Here is a 16,840-nt window from a genome sequence, read left to right as displayed (position 1 = left end):
CTTTAACAGTGAATGAATCAACCCCCCTTGTACGTCCCGACCCTGAGGATTGCCTACTCCCTTTTTGTTACGTCGAAGCTAGGCCTAGTCTCAAATGATTTTGTTGAAACGCTAATCTACCCCGGTCCTCCAAACCTACCCCGGGATCAAGCCTATCTTTCCGTATTTGATAAATCAATTCTCCATGTATATTTTGTGTTTCATTCCTCCAATTTGAATTTAATAATTAAGCATAAAATAAATTAAATAAGCCCCCTTAAAAAATTAATTAAAATAATTCACTTACTGTTGATGAAGAAGGTGCAGCACCAAGGCTGATAGCCGCCTGATTTTCTTTCTCCATGATCCGTTCATTTAAAATTCCAATAACCGTTTCCAATTCAGATATACGGGATTCTAACTCAGTCACTAGGGATTCCTTATCCACTAAAAGAGCACGCAATTTTTCATTTTGGTCCGTTAATCTCTCATCATCATCAAAAACGTCATCATCAAAAAGGTCATCATCCTTGGAGATGGAACTCTGTAACAAAAATGTGGCTAAAAGTGAAATAAACGTCAAATAATGGAGATAAAACGCCTTTAAAACAAGTGCGAAAAATCGGACTGTACGGTGCGAAAAAACATAGTGTGCCCAACGAAAAAATAGTAGGCCAAACGTCAAATGTACCTCTCCAGGAATGCAAGAATAGAACGAGCAAGTGGTCTCGTCCAAATCAATGCCAGAAATCCCCTCCAAGTCTCTGGCATTTTGAATATTCGCACCATGAGCTCCAATGGCCAAACCCATCAGATCATCTCGGACGCTAAGTTCTTCCAAATACCCTGAACCAACAGTTGAACTAGTACTCTGCACACGAAACCAGAACAAGAAAAAAACGGAATCCATTGAGAATGAGTTGAAGAATAAAAAGTAAATGAAAGCAAAAGAGGCTTACACACAATTAAAGGAGTGAAATAAAAGTATTATAAAAATAATTCACAGAAAACATCTATGAAGAGTGTGTGTCACCAAATGGTTCATATATCATCCATATCTCAAAAAGGCCATTGTGTAAATCTTAATACCTCTTTCACCTTCACCACTACACCTAAACTAAAACCAAGACTGAAACTATAAGCCCCTAAACTTAGAAAGAGGTAAATACCACCTATCCTCCAAGCATGATTACAAAAGGCTGACAGTTTCAGCCTATATAGTTACCACGTGCTCGACAATTTGTAAAACAACATTTTGTAATTGCAAAAACTAATCCCATAACCATAAGAAACTTTTAGCAAAGAACAAATTGTCGAGTGATAAAAATAGAATCTAATGTATATTAAACTGAAAATAAAGAAAAAATTGCGACGATAAGCCAAAACAAAAGCATAGGGATCATTTTTAGAAAGATCAAGTGTAAGTACAATAGGATTTTCAAGGGCATTAATCGGTTTTTTTTTTCTAATAAATGTTAAGGAGTTTCTGAATGAATATATATCTAAGAAGAGGTTGGATTGCGCCTCATTTCTAAACAACGAAACTAATAATTTGGCGGGAAAAATTCTGTTGAAGTTGGATGCAAGCTTAGACTAAATAAAGCGAAGTTACTATTATTATTCGAAGATGCAATTAGCATCTTCGACGGAACTAAGCTAGTTTAATTCAGTCTCAAATGATTTTGTAGAAACGCCGAATTAAATTGATTAAGCCCCCTTAAAAAATTAATTAAAATAATTCACTTACTGTTGGTGAAGAATGGGAATCCATTTGATTCGAAGAATCGCCACCGGCCAGTTTTTTTTCGTCTAAAAGAGCTTTAAGTGAATTATTTTCCTGTTCTAGCCGGATTATTTTTTCTTTGATTTTTGGATCAATTAGGTCGAGATCCGAAATGGAACCCTCCGCTCTCATTTGCCCATTTCCTTTAATGATTTTTTCATTTTGTATTTGAGCTATATAGCATTTCAAATCCTCGATTTTCTCCTTCAAGGCTCTTTTATCGCCAATTAATCTCTGTAATTAATTAAAATTAGTTGGGGAATATAATTGGAGAGTTTAAAAACTGTTACATTATTTTCTTTCTGAACAGCATTTAATATTTCCCCCATGCTTTTACATTCGAACTCAAAATGATCCGCTTTTCTGGTCTCTTCAAATAACCGTTTACTTAACTCCTGGGCATCATTTTTACGCGATAATCCCACCTGGTTCATTAATTGGGCAGTTTTGCCCACTTCCTAAAATAGTCAGGTCAATTAATTTTTACTCTAATCTAATCAAAGTAGGTGAAAATTGGCCAAAATAAAATATCAAGGATCTTACCGCTTCCAATTGCATGTTCTTTTGAATGTATCCAGAGATCATCTCTTCCTGTTTTTTTACGTGTCTTTTCAGATCGGATTGATCAATTAGCTTCTTCTTATAAATCTCTAGTGTAGTCTCAAATTCTTCAGCTTTCTTATTGGAAAACTCCAACTCATCTCGCAGGTCCATGGAAATCTTCGTGGATTTTATTTGTGCCTCTTTCTCCAATTGCAAAACTTTATTCTTCAAGAATTCCACTTTTGCCTGTGACTCATCGTTAGCGGATTCAAGACTAAAGATTTTTTCTTGTAAGCTTTTAATTTCTAACTGCATTTGTTCATGCTTTTTTTGGACCACACTGCTAAATTTGTTAAATCAAGAATTAAGAGTCTAAGAAATAAATTGCTAAAGTTTCTAACGAACCTGCAGGTATCTTCTAGAATTTCAACGATTGTATTACCCTCCATCTTCCAACCTTGGATGAAATAAAACTATGTATTTATTGGGCTAAATTGAAGAATAGCCCCTGCTCTTCCAAACTTAATAAATCATATACCGAAAGAAAGCTTACGCCTTCCTCTATTCATTACACCATTATAATGAGCGCAAACAATAATTAACATTAAAAAACTAATTATATATATATATATATAGCAGTGCCAAGGGCTTTGCCGGAACTCGCTGTGATGATACACGCGTCCGGTGCAAAAAAATATAAATACAATCGTAGCTTCAAACATCCGAGTTTCAGTGATCAAAGAATCGCATTTTTAAAAATACAAACCGCACCTAGTTTTTTGAAGGATTTATTTCTCTACTATGTGATGATTTTTATTTTTTATAAAAAAAACTATTATAGCTGAACACTTTAAATTTTACAGGATAATATGAAACCTTTCAATACACGTCTCATTAAAAATTCAAGAGATTTGAACCAGTGGATGCACTATTTGGGCCAAAAAGGTTGATAAAACTGGTCCCCTTCCATAGACGCCCATGTTAAAACCAGACAGGTTTGAATTTTGGACCGAACCTATGTTATTCTCATTCTTAGGGTCGATTGAGGGGGCTTCTAGAATCTAGAGCGCGTGCAGCTAGCGTGATCAAGTGGGCTATGTTAGAAGCAACGCCGCTTATATGTAGGGCGGCGGCGTTGTAAAAAGTAAGAGATTAGGGGAAAGAATGATATTTTTTTAATGTTATCGGGTGTTAACTCTACTCTCCCACAGGCTTTAATCCATCTTAAACACTTTCTAATTGAGTTTTTGGTTTAGGGATAGCTGCTTTAAAGACGTACAATATTCCTTCCAGGTTATAGTTCAAACATAAAATTCAAATTCATATAAAACTAAACTTAATTTTGACAAGTATTTTTAAATTTAGGTTAATGAAATTCCTCAATCATCTAATAATCTTAAATTTGGTCTTTTCGAGTCGATAAATCAGGTTGTTTTTGCCACAGACACAAAACCGTATAAACTAACATAAACGACCTTGCAACTTAAGTTAAAATGTTACAGGAAACCTAGACATAATCACAATTCCCACGTAATACCCCCACCCCAATCAATTCAGTTCCCATGGTCAATGTTTCCCAGTCCAAAATACGAATGTAGGCACATAGCTAGATTTTACCTCCCATATAACCCCACCAACGAAACACATTCAATCTGATACGAATGTATGACCGTGAAAGACTTTTCAACAACTGCATTCATCATTCATATAACCCAGGACGGTGTCCCCCCATATCACCCAATCTCATTTGTCCCAATCAGAAGAATTTAACCCAAATCATATATTCCTGATTCACCCAAACGTATTTCTCCCAATTCCCGTTTGCCACAAAAGGCGAAAAAACAGAAGTTGGCACAAAAACATACCCGTTTAATTAATTCGTATTTTCCATTAAAAAAAGTAATATTTTATAAATCATTTAACAATGTTGCGCCTTTTCCAAAATATTGATATTTAGGTTCATTGACTTCCCAAATAATATGCCTTTTCCAAAACATTACTGTTATGTTAGGTTAGGTTAGGTTAGGTTAGGTTAGTAATATTTTATAAATCATTAAACTATGGTACGCCTTTTCCAAAATATTGATATTTAGGTTCATTGACTTCCCAAATAATATGCCTTTTCCAAAACATTACTGTTATGTTAGGATAGGTTAGGTTAGGTTAGTAATATTTTATAAATCATTTAACAATGGTACGCCTTTTCCAAAATATTGATGTTTAGCTTCATTGACTTCTCAAATAATATGCCTTTTCCAAAACATTACTGTTATGTTAGGATAGGTTAGGTTAGGTTAGTAATATTTTATAAATCATTTAACAATGTTACGCCTTTTCCAAAATATTGATATTTAGGTTCATTGACTTCCCAAATAATATGCCTTTTCCAAAACATTACTGTTATGTTAGGATAGGTTAGGTTAGGTTAGTAATATTTTATAAATCATTTAACAATGTTACGCCTTTTCCAAAATATTGATATTTAGGTTCATTGACTTCCCAAATAATATGCCTTTTCCAAAACATTACTGTTATGTTAGGATAGGTTAGGTTAGGTTAGTAATATTTTATAAATCATTTAACAATGTTACGCCTTTTCCAAAATATTGATATTTAGGTTCATTGACTTCCCAAATAATATGCCTTTTCCAAAACATTACTGTTATGTTATGTTAGGTTTGGTTTGGTTTGGTTAGGAGGACGTCTCTTCCTCTTTGGAGCGGTTATAAAATTCAAGTAAGTGTATCCCTTATGGAATGAAAAAATAAATAAATTAAACCATCAAATTCTACTCTATTTGAGTCTTTTTGGGTATGCAATATTGGGTTAATTGGAATAGGATAACTGGGAATTGGGTTGAATGTGGTTTGGGTAAATTGGAATTGGGTGTTTTAAATTGGGTGAAATGGGGGGGGGGGGGTAACCCCTGGGACTGCTAGAGGCACGGATTTGCATGAGCACTTTCCTGCAACCCATTGAAACAATTCACACAAAATTTAATTTTAAATGTTAGTTACTTGATCAACATTAAACCAAAATCTAATTTTAATTGATAAACGTGAAATTTTAGCGGACTAAAAATCTTTGTGGTAATAAGTTCCTCAGTTCCCTGGACCCAATCCCAATGGGGAAACGAAAGGGGGTTTTACGTTTAGCGTACCACTTGAAAAATAATCACCTACACTCCTCTCTAGTATAGCTACCTAGCTACCTCATTTAAAATGGGAGACATAACACCCCCTAATTTAACGCACGGATTCTTCTATGTCGTCTATACTCTAGCCTGGCCAGTACTCCGGCGGTACTTGGGCATATTAAAAGATCCCAACGGGGGTTCTGTGGATCAGAATAGTTCAGAATCTCGTAAGGGAGAGGCCAAATTTGCTGGTGATGCCAGTGACGACGCAGCAGGCTTAACATTTATTCAAACTAACCTTAATAATTAATTTAAGAATGTATTCGCCTAATGAATATCGACTACAACAAAATTATCGAAACGATAACGTTAATAAATATTCGAACTCACGAGAAATTGCAGGAAAATCAGCTTGGTTTTTGTCGACTAAAAGTTGAACCGTCCCGGACTAAAACGCGCCGACTTTTTGAAGACTTTAATTTCTCTAGCGCCCACATGGAAGAAAACGCGCCTAGTGTTATCATGTATTTATAAAATAGTTTTTTATAAATCCATGGTGTTATAGACCTAAAAGCGTCAATATTCCAAAAAAAGTAGCAGACTAGATAAAAATTAATTTATTATATTTTTTACCCTCCCTATAGAACAAATATTGATGATAAGATTAATTTAAAGAAAAAACGTTTTGAGATATGTCAGGTAGAGCTAGGAGGATATAGGGGCAGGTTTCGGCCTGTACAATAGAGTGCTGTCAGTTGTGACGTCAGATCCAAGGTTAAACGTTACGAGTCTGCCTTTAGCAATGAGCGGCCATGACAGTTACCGTTTTTTCTTTATGGGAAAACAGCATGGGTGACGTCACACCGGCGCTTCTGACAGCACTCTATGGGAGATTCGTGCACGCGCACCTAGCAAAGAGAGTATAGGGGAGGAGTGGAAGCTCCCCCGCTCCACAAGGCTAAATTACAATGTTGCCCCTAAATTATACTAGTGGTACGAGGGAGTTTCCGGCTCAGTCGCGCCACCAACGATACCATTTAAAGGGAGCCACCGGAGGGTATGCTAGCCAGTCTGCCTATTCGTTTCAAATTTCGACGCTGCACTTTCGTGGCGCTGAATCTGCACGTCCAACTTTGTTTCAGTTTTCTGTGGGAGAGGCCTGGTTCTAGGTGGCCATGGGGGGATACTTTTATTCACTCCCCTCGTAGCTAGAAGAGGGCTCGGAAATCCGCGGGAGGGAAATGCAAACCCTCCGATGGCTCCCTTTAATGCCTCAAACAGAAATGCCTCGGTACTGCGCATTGAAGATGTGCGGTAGAAAAAAGCAACAAGATTTACCCCTCTTTCCACTCCTCCCCTATACTCCCTTTGCACCTAGTCATCCTCAACTTTCGAAAGCGAAATAGGCCTAAGAGGTCGAAGGTCACCGAAAATAGATCAGAAACCAGCCACGATTGTTTTAAAGACAAGTTGGAAAAACCAAAATATTACCACTCCGAGTCAAGAGGATAACTACTACTACAAACTTATTTACCTAGATATAGAATTATTTCTCTTTTTTGAAGTAAGAAATTCTTACTAAGAATTTACGAATTTTTAATACAGTATTCCAAGCATAGCGAATATACTGTAAAGCAGACGACATTTTACATCCAATAAAGACAGTCTGGGAAATAGCAGCGCACTTCCTCTGGTCCAAAACCAGTTTATTAATTGCCTGGACTAGTTTTTTAATTCGAGAAGTGCATGGGGTTAGTGGTCCTCGGGACCAGTTTATTAATTGCAAATCTATAAGAGAACAAAGGCTGGGACCACTCCGGAGACCACTTTATTATTTCGGACTCCAGGGGGTCACTGGTCCCAAGGACTAGTTTAAAAAATATCCTTATTTCCCAGACTGGTTAAGATCCGCTCTCTACCGCCTCTGCTACAGCGCGCCTGCGCGGAAGCTTTCAACGTTGGTGATAAACTCGGGAAGGAGGGAATGAAAAGGGGGAAGTTACGATTTTTCAACGCGCTCTCTTTAACACTATAGGACCCGTCTATAGCGTCTTTAGGTTTTTGGTTCATTTGCGAGTATGCTTTTTTTATTCATCACAACTTAGCACTGGTAGATTATAAATATTAAACTAAAAATTGTTATTGAAATAAATAACTTTTGAGTAATTTTTCCGTTTTTTTCATTCATGATTGGAGATTCGGCCGAATATTTCGTAATATTCGGCCGAATACCGAATACGACAAAAATGGCCGAATAGGCCGAATATTCGTGGCATCACTAATATGAACTATCAATTCATTTTATGAAACATTGTTTCATACGGACTAAGGAAGAATTAGCACTAAACACTAAGTTTAGTTATACAGAAAAATATTTATTAACAATTTTTAGGGCTGTGCGAATAGTGGTTTTTCAAACCGAATCGAATACGAATCGAATAGTAAATCTCCTATTCGAAATCCGAATCGAGTACTCGGTCAAACGAATATTACTCGTTTCTCAAAAAATCTAGTTCAAGTACTCGTTTTTTACCAAACGAGTACTCGAAAAATCGATTACTCGGTTTAACCAGACGTATATTCGATTTAAAACGATTAATTGTTTTCAAAACAGACCTAGCAGGGCAATTTTTTCAAAATGAGGACTCAAAAATTTGATTACTCGATTATATTAGACGAATATCCTTTTCCGAACGTTTAAAAGTTTTGTAATTACACATAGAATTCCACAATATATTGCATTTCCCGCGTAGAATGAAATTTTTCCATTCTCTTATTCCTATGCTAAGACCACGGAAGTGTATTGCAGAAAAAGTAGAGACTCGTAGCTTCGCCTCTACTAAAAAATCTAGACCTTATTTGTCCATGAAAAGTGGTATGAATATTGCACCTCCCTCCGAAACTAGACGAAACCTTGAAAACATGAAAGATGGCCGCGAGCTACTGACGTTTAGGATTGCTAAGCCTCAGCCTTTTGTGTATCGTACGGATGCCAACTTGCCGAAAACAACTGGTTTTCGGCTAACCGATTAATTTAAATTGCCGTGTCATGGTATGGTATATTTGTGTAAATTAGTTTCACGGTTTTAATGGGTTTATTTCATCGTGGTTCAATTAGTATTTTCGTTGTAAATAGCCAATAATCTTTCTGTTAATTCTCGTTGTGAAGGATTTACCACGAGAAGGTAGACCACCGGCATTAAATGATGTCCAGGGACGAAGACTGGCAAGAGAGGCTCTTCGCAGGCCGAAGCTTTCATTGCGAAATATGGGACATATGTGGGAAGACATCACCGGTAGCAGTCTGTCGGTTCCAACCCTGTTTCGAAACCTCAAGAAACATGGTGTGAGACGACGACGCTATTTATGTAAACCAATGTTAACGGCAATGCACAGACGAGAGCGAATGGAGTTTTGTCGAGAGTTGTTGACTTGGCCAAGAGAAACTTTGGAGAAGTATATTCTCTTTTCTGACGAAAAACTATTATATAGTAGTTGTTGTTCAATAAGCATTTAAACGCTCACTTTGAGATATCCATTTGAGGCCTTCCAGAGCTCTTCTTCCGCGCCAACTTTGTGGGTATCCAGAAGGCGCTCCCAAAGAGCGCAACAGCGGAATATCGAAGAGACTAAGACGAGTGGCCGCTTCAGCGTCAATATGTGGTGTTGCTTGGGAAACAATCAAGCCGGAATCTTCCACCATATCCAGGGCAGGTTGACCCGTAACGCTTACATAAACGTTTTGTGGGAAGCCATGATTCCATCGGCAGCCGCAATTTACGAATTGGAACATGCAGCAGAGTATTATTAATTTACTGTTTTCCCCGAAGGACCATGATGTTTTATAAAAATTTTTGGCTTTCAGTCTCAATTTCATGCAAGACAACTGTCCAGCGCACACTGCCAGGGTCCTAACAGCCTTCTTGAACGGTGAAGGAATACAGACGTTGAACTGGCCTGCCAAGTCCCCCGATTTGAGCCCGGTTGAGAACCTTTGGTCAGCAGTAGTTCAACTCATGGAGAAAAGAGTTCCAAATAATAACGAAGACCTACTGCTGATGGTCCAAAACGCTTACAATTTGCTGCCGCCAAACTATTGTGAAACCCTATGCCTGTCGTTTCGCAAACGGCTAATAAAATGTTTGAGTGTGCACGGCCGTATGCTCGATAATTAAATAATTTTTGAAACAAAATTGTTAATAAATATTTTTCTGTATAACTAAACTTGGTGTTTAATGCTAATTCTTCCTTAGTCCGTATGAAACAATGTTTCATAAATTGAATTCATAGTTCATATTTAAACGCCTCCGTTGTGGGTGAGGTGTTTCTAGGATAGTGGGAAAATGGCCGGGGGATATTGCCCTGAGAATGGGGGCTTTACTTCCTGAAATGAAGCTCATTTCTAACCAACACAGTGAAAACAAGTTCATAAGATATGTTCCATAAATTTGTCACTGGTTACTGAGAGCTTGTCATGATGTGACGTAGGTGAAACGTCATAGATTCCCGTAAAGCGACGCTTCGTTAGGCACTGTCCAAGGCTTAGCAAGAACTGAATAGGCAGATGGACTGCAAAACTGCGTGAAGTCAGTTCTGGCGTCGTTCTCGAACTAGCTCTCAGTAAGTCTCTAGCACTACGAAGTATATGAAGTGTCATACTTATGGAACGTATGTTTTAAATTTATGGAGAAAGATATACTTTAAAATACGACTATATGTCTCTCTTGGGGTGAACAACGCGCTCATTTGTAGATTATAGTAATGGAAATGAAATGGACCTCTCAGTGAGATTACAAGTTTCGTGTAAACACGCTTTGCAAATCTGGCATAAATCGTTAATTTCCATTTCGTCATTAGTTAGAACTCGTGTCAAAACGAGTCGGGTTCGTTTTCACGGAATCACAATCATCATACACTTCGAAGTTTCTAGAAATCAAGCTTAACAGCTTATTTTGAAGGTTTGAAATGCGGAAAATATGCGCTTGAAATGTTGTAAATAGGGGTTTAAAATTGTGTAATTATAGTTTTCAAATGGGTGTAAATAGGGGTTTGAAATGGTGTTAATAGGGGCTTTCAAATGGGTGTAAATAGGGGTTTGAAATGGTGTTAATAGGGGCTTGAAATGGTGTTAATACGGGCTTGAAATGGTGTAGATAGGGGTTTGAAATGGTGTTAATAGGGGTTTGAAATGGTGTTAATAGGGGTTTGAAATGGTGTTAATAGGGGCTTTCAAATGGGTGTAAATAGGGGTTTGAAATGGTGTTAATAGGGGCTTGAAATGGTGTTAATACGGGCTTGAAATGGTGTAGATAGGGGTTTGAAATGGTGTTAATAGGGGTTTGAAATGGTGTTAATAGGGGCTTTCAAATGGGTGTAAATAGAGGTTTGAAATGCGGAAAATATGCGCTTGAAATGTTGTAAATAGGGGTTTAAAATTGTGTAATTATGGCTTTCAAATGGGTGTAAATAGGGGTTTGAAATGGTGTTAATACGGGCTTGAAATTTTGTAGATAGGGGTTTGAAATGGGGTAAATAGGGACTTGAAAATTGGTAAATAGGGGCTTCATTTGAGATGAATTGGGGTTATAAGTTATGTAAATAGAGGTTCGAAAAGGTGTAAATTTTGGTTTGAAAAGAGGTAAATAGGTGCTTGAAATGGGAGTAAGTAAGGACTTGAAATCAAGAGAATATATGCTTGAATAGCGGTAAATAGGGGCTTCTTATAAGATGATTTGGGGTTAGAAATGGGGTAAATAGAGGTTCAAAATGGGTGTAAAGAGGGACTTGAAGTGGGTGTTAAAAGAGGTTTTAAATGTTGTAAATAGGGTCTGAAATGGTGTAAATAGAGAGTTTGAATGGTGTAAATAAGGGCTTTAAAATGGTGTAAATAGGGTGTTGAAATTCGGTAGACAGGCACTTGAAATGTTTAAGAGAAAATTTGAAATGAAATAAATAGGGGTTTGAAATTTGGTAAATTGGGACTTTATATTTTATAAATAGGAACTAATATTTTATAAATAGGATCTTGTATTTTGTAAATAGGGGTTTAAAAATGGTGTAATAGAAACCTTTTACACCTATTCATTTTTATTAAATTAGCACCATTTAGTGGTCTAATCGAAGTTTTTATTTTAATCCATTTAGGCGTAATTTGAGCACCTTTTATAGAAAGATGTTTAAGAATCCCTTTTACAACATAGCGCTATTTTCATACCATTTCAACACTTTGTCAGGGTGTAAAAATAGTGCAAAAATAATTTTATAACAATGCAACACTCTTCAGGCACCTTTTTTTTCAGTGTATTTTAGCAAAATTATATTAAACTTAAATACTTAATTTAATTGTGATTACTAATTTTAAACTCAGAAAATAGTTTAACTTCCGGGTGTATTGGGTTGAGCGATAAAGTTAGTGGTTGTCTAAGTAACTTATAAGTTCGAATATTGAGAAAGCACAAATATGTTGCCAATCGAATTGTATTAAAAATATACTTAGCTCATTAGGCTTTGACAAATAAAACTTAGTACGAAAAGGGTTCTACTCTGAATGTCTTAATTAAGAGTAAAGTAACACAACAGTTACGTAATACTCAATTAAAATAAATATTAAAGGAATGATGTTGAAAATTATGAGATATATGAGAAATGATTCTGTTACTAATTAAATATTAATTATTAGTCGATTTAACTCGGGAGAATTTTAATTAAAAATATGTCCATTGTAAAGAGAACGATGGAAATAACGATGCGGTTTTGTTCAGGGTCGAGTCCGTTGTCTTAAGGGGTAGTAAGGATAACAAGTTGGGAAACCAAAAAATAACCTCTCCATCTCGAGACGCAATTAAGAGGGTTTTCTTAAATAATTAAATAAATATAATTGATAGTAATTATTTTAATCATCATATATTTACCATAATTCAAGGTTAATCGTTTTGAGAAACTGTATTCTAAAATCATTTAAAACATAGCTATTGTTGACCATTGAATTCCAACGTAAGCCTCTTTAACAATTTTTGGAAATTTAGTGTTTATAAAGCGATTGATTCACAATAAGAAAAGTCTCAATTGCCTGAACCTTGGTAAAAGCTCGGCCATTGGGAGACTAGACGTTTCTCGTAACCCTAGCCGATCGCCACGTACTTGTTAATCCTGCGAGACGTCATCGTTACTCGGAGAGGTAAAATCTCTCCAGTAAACTCTGGCACCGAAGATCAGGTGGAGACGTTGTGGTAATTGCTCATAGCCACCAGTTAAAGTTTAGTTGCATAGGGCGGCATACAGTACATACCAGCGCCGAGGTTAGGTTGATCACGCACAAGTCCTGTTATCTATCCGAGCGTACTAGACCTTTATATTATTTTTATAATTTTCCCTCGTCTTTCCTCTTTAGCTTTCCCCTCTTCTCTCCTCTTAGGTTTCCCCTCGTTCCACCTATTTAGCTTTTCCCTCGTCTCTCCTCTTTAGCTTTTCCCTCGTCTCTCCTCTTCAGCTTTTCCCTCGTCTCTCCTCTTCAGCTTTTCCCCTCGTCTCTCCTCTTCAGCTTTTCCCCTCGTCTCTCCTCTTCAGCTTTTCCCTCGTCTCTCCTCTTCAGCTTTTCCCTCGTCTCTCCTCTTCAGCTTTTCCCTCGTCTCTCCTCTTTAGCTTTCCCCTCTTCTCTCCTCTTATGTTTCCCCTCGTTCCACCTATTTAGCTTTTCCCTCGTCTCTCCTCTTCAGCTTTTCCCTCGTCTCTCCTCTTCAGCTTTTCCCTCGTCTCTCCTCTCTAGCTCTCCCTTCGTCCCTTCTCTTTAGCTTTCCCCTCGTTTCTCCTCTTTACCCTTTCATCGTCTCTCCTCTTTACCTTTCTCATCGTCTCTCTCGTCTCCCCTTTTTTAGCTTTCCCTAGCTACACTTTTTTTAAAGACAAAAAGACGAGGAATCCTAAGTAGAGAATTGAAAAGACCAACTCTAAATAAAGCTCGTGGTTCATTTGAGCAGGCATGGCGCTTATCACTGATCTGCACGAAAAAAAGTAAAGTCATATATTTACCAGTAACTTTCGTCGCCGTTCTCCATCTCGCTTCTTGTTATAAATTGGTCTATAAAGTTAGTCTCATATTCTAGTTCAGAAAATTTGAAATTTTGAAAATTAAAGCTACAAGCAGTATGGTCCATTGACAGAGTTGTCATGATTACAAAAGTGTAACAGCAATTTGGAAAAAGCATTTGTAGGTTCGAATTTTGCGACGAATTACTCTTAAATTACACTCGTCAAATTGGTTCCTTTTAATTCAGGGTTCTTACCAGTTTTGAGCCGAAAATTATATTCAGTGTATTGAGCTATTTTAATTCGGGGGGAAAGGAGAGCTTTTGAGGCGGGTTTTCGGCAGTCCTCGCCTATCCGCCATATTGTGCGGGAAATTTAACATGGATTTCTTCAGTGGTCCGCACTGAGGGAGGGTGAAAACCGGCTCCGTTTATTGGCAGGCCCAACTGTGACGTATCCCCCCTTCAACGAATATAGCTTTATAGAAAGTTGTAGCAAATTATTGAACGGATAATTGCCAAATGCCTGCAGTCAAATATCTTAGTTTAATAATTGTCAGTAGAATCTTAATGACAAATTGCCTAATTTTTATATTCTTTCAAACTTTAATGAACCATGTGATTGCTCTTTGTTGCAACATAAAAGTAATAGCATGTATTCCATCATTTAAATATTTTGTGTTATTAAACGACTGTATCCTAGAGAGGTAATGATTATAAAATGTAAATGTGGTCAAAATTAATGTTTTGAAATGAAAATGGACGACGTAAATTTCGTCATTTTGCGCCGCGACAATTAAAATAATGAAGAATTGACAAATATTATCCTTATGGATAATAATACTAAACAGCAATATATTATTTCGATAAAAAAAGGATTCTGACAGAATTTTGATTTAATTGATAAATTGAAGTACAATATCTTTGTAAATAGTTCGGATTTATTATTTAAGCCTCTGCCGTAAGAAAAGCATCGATTACACAAAATTGTGCCGTTCAACAACTGCAACGTCATCATGACGTCAAAAGAACACCGATTTTATTTTCCCAAACATCGATGTTTTTCCTGATGAGTGCTACTGAACGCAGCCCAACTGTTTTAACTATTTTAATTAAACGAACGAATAACATTATCTTTAATCACTCAGTAGATAATTTCAAGTTGATTTGCCATTGTAATATTTTTAAATATTAGGCAAACAGAATTTTTTTGGAAAAACACTTAAAATAACAAGTGATTCAGAACATAATATAAGATTTTCGGTAGAAAAATAATATGTCTTAAAATAGCTTGAGATGGCGAAAACTCAGTGGCTTCACACAAGACTAGTATCATGTAAGATCAAAGATAAGTAAACTTCACCAACCCTTGCATTTCATTAGCTAAATACAATCTATATCTATATAAATCAAAGTCCTGACTGACTGACTGACTGACTGACAGACTGACTGATAATCAACGCCCAGCCCAAACCGCTTGCCCTAGAAGGCTGAAAATTTGCAGGAACGTTACTCATAAGTAGTAGGCGCGTACTAAGAAAGGTTTTTCCAATCCGACGCCATCTTAAAAAATGGCGACCAGAAATGTAAAAAATCTTTTCTATGCAACAACGGCCACACGTTTCAACCGATTTCGCAAATATTTAGTACACTGGTTTTCTTTAACCTACAGACGGGCTGAATGCTCTTTTGGGCTCGATTTGTTGCCATCTTATAAAATGGCGGCCAGAAATTTAAAAACCCTCCTTTATGGAATAATGTCCGCGTGAAAAGTAATAAAAAAATGTTCCGACGGGCTGACGGGCAACGCCGAGTGCCTTCGCTCCTAGGGTGCTAAAAAAATTGGGTCATCAGTAAAATTTGCCCATTCTTTGTATCATTGTGATGGAAGTTCTAATTATACGCGAGCAACGCCGCGGGTAACAGCTAGTGGACAATATTTCTTTAGCCAAAAGCGAATTGACTAATTTGGTGACTTATAAGTCGTTCATTGCCTTTCATATTATCAGAAGAAACTATTTTCTTCTGATATTTCTGAATCTGAGCTCAGTAGGTAATAAATGAGAGAACTATCCCACCTTATACATGACTCCCTATGAGGAGTTGTGAATTCTACGGGGGAGTACACTCATGAGAAAGGACGTAAATCGAATTTCATGCCGTAAAAGAGAGACTATATTCGGCGAGCGGTTTTGAAGATGTTTCGGGGATTGATAAGATAAAATTTAGACGGTGAATCATGTGGAGTTTTTACCGGTTAATTAGAACGGAGAGTAAGCTGTCCCATTTTACACATGACTCTGTACGACGTATTCTGAAATCTACGGTGGGGGATACACCCGTGAAAAAGGACGTAAAATAATTTCTTGTCGTAGAAAACTGGTTAATTATAGCGGAGCGTAACCCATCCCATAGGAATTTGCTGACACGTAAATCGAATTTCTTGCCGTAAAAGAGAGACTATATTCGGCGAGCGGTTTTGAAGATGTTTAAAGGATTAATAAGATAAAATTTAGACGCTGAATCATGTGGAGTTTGTACCGGTTAAATAGAACGGAGAGTAAGCTATCCCATCTTACACATAACTCCGTGCGACGTATTCTGAAATGTACGGTGAAAAAGGACGTAAAATAATTTCTTGCCGTAGAAAACCGGTTAATTAGAACAGAGTGTAACCCATCCCATAGGAAGTCGCTGACAAAGAGCTTTAATGAGTATACGTGTCGGTAAAGGAGGTAAAATAATTTCTTACCGTATTGAGACTAAATTCGACTAGCGGTTTTGAAGATGTTTTCGGTAAACGAAATTTAATGAAATAACAAATAGTAGGTACTATATAAGGGAACTCATGAGCAAACGAAGTCTTATTCTAATATCCGAAGTCAAACCAAAAACGTAAGCGCTAAATATTTAATCGTCAAGATTGTTAAAATGTGATTTTTGTTCTTAAATTTTTCTAAATTAATATATAGGAAAAAGGAATGACGTGCATCGTAGAAGCTGCTTTTCTCAGAGCGAACAGTAAATTTATTTTGAAAGAAATATGTTACTACGTTGTAGAAACGGGAGAGAACGAGATTTTCACTCTTGAACCACCACACCCTTGGGAGCAACTATCATATGCTGATAAGCGGTTATGCTCTTGGATTTCTAGCAATATCTGCCGATTGAAGTGGGGTGACGGGGAGTTGGAATACTCGAAACTAAACGATGTCGCTGTGATGATATCAGGGAAGGGAAAAACCTTCTACACTAAAGGGTTGGAGAAAGCTAATTTTTTAACGGATTTTTTGGGTGTTCAGGTGATAAATCTTGAAGACTTAGGATGTCCCAAATTAACAGAATTAACAGAGTTAACACACTCAATCTCCACGA

The sequence above is a fragment of the Phalangium opilio genome, unplaced genomic scaffold (genome assembly GCF_054372755.1).
Source record: "Phalangium opilio isolate 3A_F unplaced genomic scaffold, DU_Popi_V2 ptg000085l_1, whole genome shotgun sequence".
Lineage (NCBI taxonomy): Eukaryota > Metazoa > Arthropoda > Arachnida > Opiliones > Phalangiidae > Phalangium > Phalangium opilio.
The sequence above is the reverse complement of the archived record's forward strand: the minus strand, read 5'-3'. Positions refer to the sequence as shown.